Raw genomic sequence first — 8,046 nt, 5'->3', positions numbered from 1 at the left:
ATCAAGTTCCGAAATTACACATAAGCTCTTTTTAAAACCTCATACTGCTCCATGTGAACTAATAATTATAACAGATACCAATTCAATTATTCGAACATCAATTTAGAACCTATTCTTTGAAAAATATTTGGAATTTTACTCAAAATACATATTAGTTTTGGAACATATTATTATATTCGTAGTATTAATTTAAAATTTTAGGTGCATTCAGAACAAGGTAATTTACCTTTACCGGTATCATTCAGATTTGTAGAAAGTTAGAAATGTAAAATCCTCTAGTATTGAAAAATAAAGTTTGTATTCGACTGTGCCGAAATTAAATACCCACCATCAAAATATTGTAATGTATTGATATTAATATCAGCATCAATGTGATTTTCAGAGGAGGTCCAATTAGGTTTTTTTGTGTCAATTTTGGTCCAAATTTGCAGCCCAAATAGAATGAGTCTTCTAACTCGTGTTTTCAGCTTACAGACACAGAATGTGTATACTTTTTGGGTCGGTCTACGACCAACATTGCAATGTGCTAACAAGTAAAAAGTTATAGTTGGGCGAAGCCTACCATATAATACCCTACACCAGTTATAAAAATAAAATGTGATTTATTGTTCATAATAAAGCATCTAAGTTGAATTGTACCTTGCCTCAGATATAATTTAGCTATTTTTTGTTGAATAAAATTGTGTACATTTAAGTCATATTTCGAAGGGGGCTTTGCATAGGGGCTAGGGTCAAATGAGGCCGCATCATCAAAAAATACATCAGGGTCATGAAGGCTAGTATAGAACTTGGTTTTGCAGCTTTTTGTCGAGTTACGAGTATATTGAACATAATTATGAACTTAAAAACCCTATTTGGGGGGTTCAGTTGTATGGGGGCTATGTCAAATATTGGACCGATGTTATCCATTTTCAATAGGATCCGTCTCTAGTACAATAGAATCGACTCAGACATAGCTAAATCGACTCAGAAAATGATTCTGAGCCGATTGGTATACTTTAAGGTATAGGACCAATATTATTGTGTGTAACAAACATCAGCACAAACCCAATATACCCTCCCCACTAAAGTGGTGTAAGGTATAAAAACGAAGTGAATAAATAAATTTATATGTGCTATGTGTATGGACTCATACCACTTTAAAAAATAAAAGGTTCAAATATGTATAAAATTAGCTCTGCGGAATTTTGTTTTGCATGAGTCAAAAATAAAATAAGATCGTAATTTTCAAATTAATGAAAATTATGGCTCAAAAAAAGAAAATAAAAACAGTTTTTTGAAACAAATCCTAATCCCGAAAAAATCCCGGGATTTATTTTCCAAATCCCGGGATTCGGGATTTGCCAATCCCGAAAAATCCCGGGATTTTCGGGATCGGGATTTCGGGATTGGCATCCCTAGTCTGGACTACTGAACTGACTATAGATTAGACTATAGACAAGACTACAGACTGGACTATAGACTAGACTATAGACTAGACTAGACTAGACTATAGACTAGACTATAGACTAGACTATAGACTAGACTATAGACTAGACTATAGACTAGACTATAGACTAGACTATAGACTAGACTATAGACTAGACTATAGACTAGACTATAGACTAGACTATAGACTAGACTATAGACTAGACTATAGACTAGACTAGACTATAGACTAGACTAGACTATAGACTAGACTAGACTATAGACTAGACTAGACTATAGACTAGACTAGACTATAGACTAGACTAGACTAGACTAGACTAGACTAGACTAGACTAGACTAGACTAGACTAGACTAGACTAACTAGACTAGACTAGACTAGACTAGACTAGACTAGACTAGACTAGACTAGACTAGACTAGACTAGACTAGACTAGACTAGACTAGACTATAGACTAGACTATAGACTAGACTATAGACTAGACTATAGACTAGACTATAGACTAGACTATAGACTAGACTATAGACTAGACTATAGACTAGACTATAGACTAGACTATAGACTAGACTATAGACTAGACTATAGACTAGACTATAGACTAGACTATAGACTAGACTATAGACTAGACTATAGACTAGACTATAGACTAGACTATAGACTAGACTATAGACTAGACTATAGACTAGACTATAGACTAGACTATAGACTAGACTATAGACTAGACTATAGACTAGACTATAGACTAGACTATAGACTAGACTATAGACTAGACTATAGACTAGACTATAGACTAGACTATAGACTAGACTATAGACTAGACTATAGACTAGACTATAGACTAGACTATAGACTAGACTATAGACTAGACTATAGACTAGACTATAGACTAGACTATAGACTAGACTATAGACTAGACTATAGACTAGACTATAGACTAGACTATAGACTAGACTATAGACTAGACTATAGACTAGACTATAGACTAGACTATAGACTAGACTATAGACTAGACTATAGACTAGACTATAGACTAGACTATAGACTAGACTATAGACTAGACTATAGACTAGACTATAGACTAGACTATAGACTAGACTATAGACTAGACTATAGACTACTATAGACTAGACTATAGACTAGACTATAGACTAGACTATAGACTAGACTATAGACTAGACTATAGACTAGACTATAGACTAGACTATAGACTAGACTATAGACTAGACTATAGACTAGACTATAGACTAGACTATAGACTAGACTATAGACTAGACTATAGACTAGACTATAGACTAGACTATAGACTAGACTATAGACTAGACTATAGACTAGACTACAGACTAGACTATAGACTAGACTATAGACTAGACTATAGACTAGACTATAGACTAGACTATAGACTAGACTATAGACTAGACTATAGACTAGACTATAGACTAGACTATAGACTAGACTATAGACTAGACTATAGACTAGACTATAGACTAGACTATATACTAGACTATAGACTAGACTATAGACTAGACTATAGACTAGACTATAGACTAGACTATAGACTAGACTATAGACTAGACTATAGACTAGACTATAGACTAGACTATAGACTAGACTATAGACTAGACTATAGACTAGACTATAGACTAGACTATAGACTAGACTATAGACTAGACTATAGACTAGACTATAGACTAGACTATAGACTAGACTATAGACTAGACTATAGACTAGACTATAGACTAGACTATAGACTAGACTATAGACTAGACTATAGACTAGACTATAGACTAGACTATAGACTAGACTATAGACTAGACTATAGACTAGACTATAGACTAGACTATAGACTAGACTATAGACTAGACTATAGACTAGACTATAGACTAGACTATAGACTAGACTATAGACTAGACTATAGACTAGACTATAGACTAGACTATAGACTAGACTATAGACTAGACTATAGACTAGACTATAGACTAGACTATAGACTAGACTATAGACTAGACTATAGACTAGACTATAGACTAGACTATAGACTAGACTATAGACTAGACTATAGACTAGACTATAGACTAGACTATAGACTAGACTATAGACTAGACTATAGACTAGACTATAGACTAGACTATAGACTAGACTATAGACTAGACTATAGACTAGACTATAGACTAGACTATAGACTAGACTATAGACTAGACTATAGACTAGACTATAGACTAGACTATAGACTAGACTATAGACTAGACTATAGACTAGACTATAGACTAGACTATAGACTAGACTATAGACTAGACTATAGACTAGACTATAGACTAGACTATAGACTGGACTATAGACTTTGAATACCCTAGTATGTAGTCAAATTATTGTCATAAACTTAATACGCTGAAATCAACATCAATAATAATAATATCTCAAGTACTTTCGACAATAAAACAAAAGTATGTTGAATTGTGTTTTACGTGCTAAAATTTTCTTTTTCATCTTATCTGTTTATATGTGTTCTCCTAAAAAACAATATTTACCATCAAAAACAATAACAAGAAAAAAAACATTATATATTGGAGTCATGTTAACAATAATAATTTTTCTACTCTTTTATGAGCGTGTGTCTACAAAAAATCTAATAAATCATATAAATAAACAGAAAGGAATTTAGAAAAAGGGGGGTTTAGCTGTTCGCAATTGTGGCTTTTATATTAAAGTGAAAATATTGGAAGGTTGTTTTATTTTAAATCCTTTTTCAGCAGAGATTTTTCTATGTTGTTTTATGTTTGATCATAGATTTTCGTATTTCCTCTCAAAATCGATACGTTAATATTTGCATCAGCTTACCAGCTTATTACATACATATTTGACAAGCAAACACTAGTTTTAGCCATTAGTTAATTATGCTTACAGGACTGTTGTAGTAACCGAAACGTTTTATTCCCTTTTTATAACTTTAGCTTGAAATTCAAGGTCAACATTTCTTTATAAATAAACACTATTATAAAAGATAAAATTGTTTACCTTTCTCCATTTTTTTGAAATGATAAATTACAAAACGGAAGTAAATTCCAACAATATTTAATTATTAACCTAAAACAAGTATCATAATGATAATGACCATAATTTGTTTAACCTTCAAGGTCTTTTTAATACTCGTATATATTACAAATGTATATACGATTTTGTTTTTGTTTGTAAATGTTAGTCCCTATTTGTTTTGTTAATAATTAAATTAAACATTGGCTACAGCTATATACCATAAACTTTAGGTTTTTATCTCAATTCGTTTTTATTTTAACTCATTCCCTCTCTATCTCTCTTTCTTTCTCCCACATGCCCTTTTTATATCTGATAATCAAAGTAATTGTTTTATATTTTTTTGCCTTTTATATACAGTGTCCTTAAATTGTATTTATTTAGTCATTGTCCTTTTTTCTACTGTGTTTGAGTGTGGCAGTATGAGTTTGTTGCTTTGTTTATGTTTTGAAAATTGTGAAGAACTGTAAGAGGGAGAGGAAGAGTTTTTGGCACTACATCAAAGGGTTTCTGTTGCTAGTGTTGTATAACGAATATGTATGTAACTTGTAAAAATGAGAAAGGATTATAAAAGTAATGCCAACAAATTAATTACGATATATGCATATATGTATAATGGAATTGTATTTAATTAAAAAAAACGATTTCTAAATGTTTATTTAGAAACTATACTTTTTATATTAATTTGTTAAAATTTAAGATTAAACAAATATACATTTCATTTAGTACCATTATACACATTCATATACATATTTGTACTTTATAATTTACTTATTTATTTATCATTGTTACATTGAAAGTTCTGTGACCTGATGGTTATTATACAAAATTTAGTGTCGTAGGACAATTTAATTTGTTTGGTTTATTTACGCCTTAAGAAATTTGCTTGCTTTAAGCCAAACAATAATAAAAGAAATGCTTAAAGTTAAATGACAGCAGTGATCATAATGACAACAACAAAGTTATAATATGGAATATTAAATACGCAATAACATTATAATGTTGTTGTGTTTTGTATGTATTAGTGAATTATTTGTTTATGGGTCAGGCAGGGAAAAATTAAATAATCGAGTACATAGGACTAAGTTCATATAACAGTTAATAGAGCAGTCCTCATGCTAATCAAAAAATTAATTCATAGACTTGTCCATAAACTGGTCAGTAGACTAAATCATAGCCTAGTCAATAGACAAGGCAAGAGGTTAGTTAATAAACTAGACGATATACTAATCAGTAGGTCACTAGTCCAATAAACTAGACAATAGGCTAGACAATAGAATAGTCAACAGAATTGTCAATAGACTAGATAATAGAATAGAAAATAGACTAGTCAATAGACTTGTCAGTAGACCATACCATATACAAGACAATGGACTAGAGTATAGATTAATCAATGGACCAGTCAATGGGCTAGTCAGCAGACTAATCAATAGATTAGTCAACAGACCAGTCAATGGACTAGACAATGGACTAGTCAACTAGGCAATAGACCAGACAATAAATTATTCAATAGACTAGACAATAGACTAGTCAACATATTAGACAAAAGACTAACCAACAGACTAGTCAATAGACTAGATAATAGACAACATACTAGACAATAGACTAATCAATAGTCTAGTCAATAAACTAGACAATATATAGACTAGTTAATAGACCAGACAATAGACTAGTCAACATACTAGACAATAGACTGCACACCAGACTAAACAAAATAGACTAATAGAGTAGACAACAGACTAGCAGACATTATACTAGTCAATAGACTAATCCATAGACTAGTCAGCAGACTAGACAAAACAACAGACTAAACTAAACAATAGACCAGTCAGTAGAACAGTCAATAGACAGAGACTAGCCATCATATTAGTCAATATACTAGACTAGACAAAATACTACACAATAGACTAGACAATAGATAGACAATATACTAGTTATAATATTAGTCAATAGACTCTAGACAAGACAATAGAACAGACGATATACTAGTCTACAGACTAGAAAATAGCCTAGTCAATAGACAAAACAATACACTAATTCATAGATACTAGTCTAAAGCCTCTGGTCTATTGACAAGTCTATAAACTACTTAGCAATAGTTAATAATATAGAAAAAGAACTTAATCTGACGTGGTGTTACTGCACAATTTTTACATGTCAAAATTTGCTGGAAAATTGTACAATAGTACTGAATTTTCCAGCTCTGATATAGATCCTATTAAGACAAAGTTTGTAACAAAACGACAAAGAAAAAATATCATAAAAATATTTTTTAAATGCTTAAAAATAAGTAATTTTGTTCTTAACAAAATATTAAAAACAATTAACATAAATTATAGCCATTTATTTTGTCTAGTAACATGTAAAATAGTATTTTTCTTGTTTGTCCCATATACGTATGATTATTTTATATACATAATGAATTAAATAATAATCATACGCAAAATAAACAATAAAATTTACTATATGGTTTAAATTAGTAATTCTTTTGGGGTTCCCAACCGAACCTGATAAATACTACTAATAAATACAATTTGACACAAGGCACTATGGACTTAATTCATTTTTGTTTCGATTCATCCACCAGATGGTCATGAGACTCAACTACTATCAATTCAATTTTCTATTGTACAAGAGTCTTGAGAAATTTATATCCTCTTCTCAAGCTGAAAAGTTTTCTATCCCTTTCAAAACAACACATTCTTATTCTCCTTATTCTCCCAGTGTAACTAAAATCTTTTAAATGTTTTATTTAGAAAAAACAAACATTGAAGAAAATAGTAGATTTTATGCGTCTTTTCTTAGAACTAATTTATTGGCTTTTATTTTATTGTTTTTAATTTATTCATTGTTGCTGTATCCTCGTTTTAGCGGCCGGAACATTTTGTGAATATGTTTGTATGCGTATGGTATCTAAATAAAATGGCTAAAACTCATTTAAATAATTTCTTTTATATTAAGTTAAATGTGTTACTCAAGATTAAGTAATATATAAAAGGAGATATTTGTAAATATGTACACAAATATCTTTTAAATGGAAATGATACAATTGTAATGAATAGTGGTAGGTTAGGGTTTGAACTGGTAAATTTCCATTAGATTAAATGCAATAACGTTACCAACAAGTCAGTTTTTTATCGATTTATTTTTCTTTTAAAGCAAAATTGTCGTAAACTTTTTAAGATGGTAATAACATGTTGGTGGATTTTATATAAATTGTTACATATTTTAACTTTAAATTATTTTAAGAAAATATAAGTACAACTGAACTAGAACTGAACTAGAACTGAACTAGAACTGAACTAGAACTGAACTAGAACTGAACTAGAACTGAACTAGAACTGAACTAGAACTGAACTAGAACTGAACTAGAACTGAACTAGAACTGAACTAGAACTGAACTAGAACTGAACTAGAACTGAACTAGAACTGAACTAGAACTGAACTAGAACTGAACTAGAACTGAACTAGAACTGAACTAGAACTGAACTAGAACTGAACTAGAACTGAACTAGAACTGAACTAGAACTGAACTAGAACTGAAAACTAGAACTGAACTAGAACTGAACTAGAACTGAACTAGAACTGAACT

This window comes from Lucilia sericata, unplaced genomic scaffold (genome assembly GCF_015586225.1).
Source record: "Lucilia sericata isolate MDLA Ls3-8-SP2 unplaced genomic scaffold, ASM1558622v1 Contig001065F_arrow, whole genome shotgun sequence".
Classification (NCBI taxonomy): Eukaryota; Metazoa; Arthropoda; class Insecta; order Diptera; family Calliphoridae; genus Lucilia; species Lucilia sericata.
Note: the sequence above shows the minus strand (reverse complement) of the source record.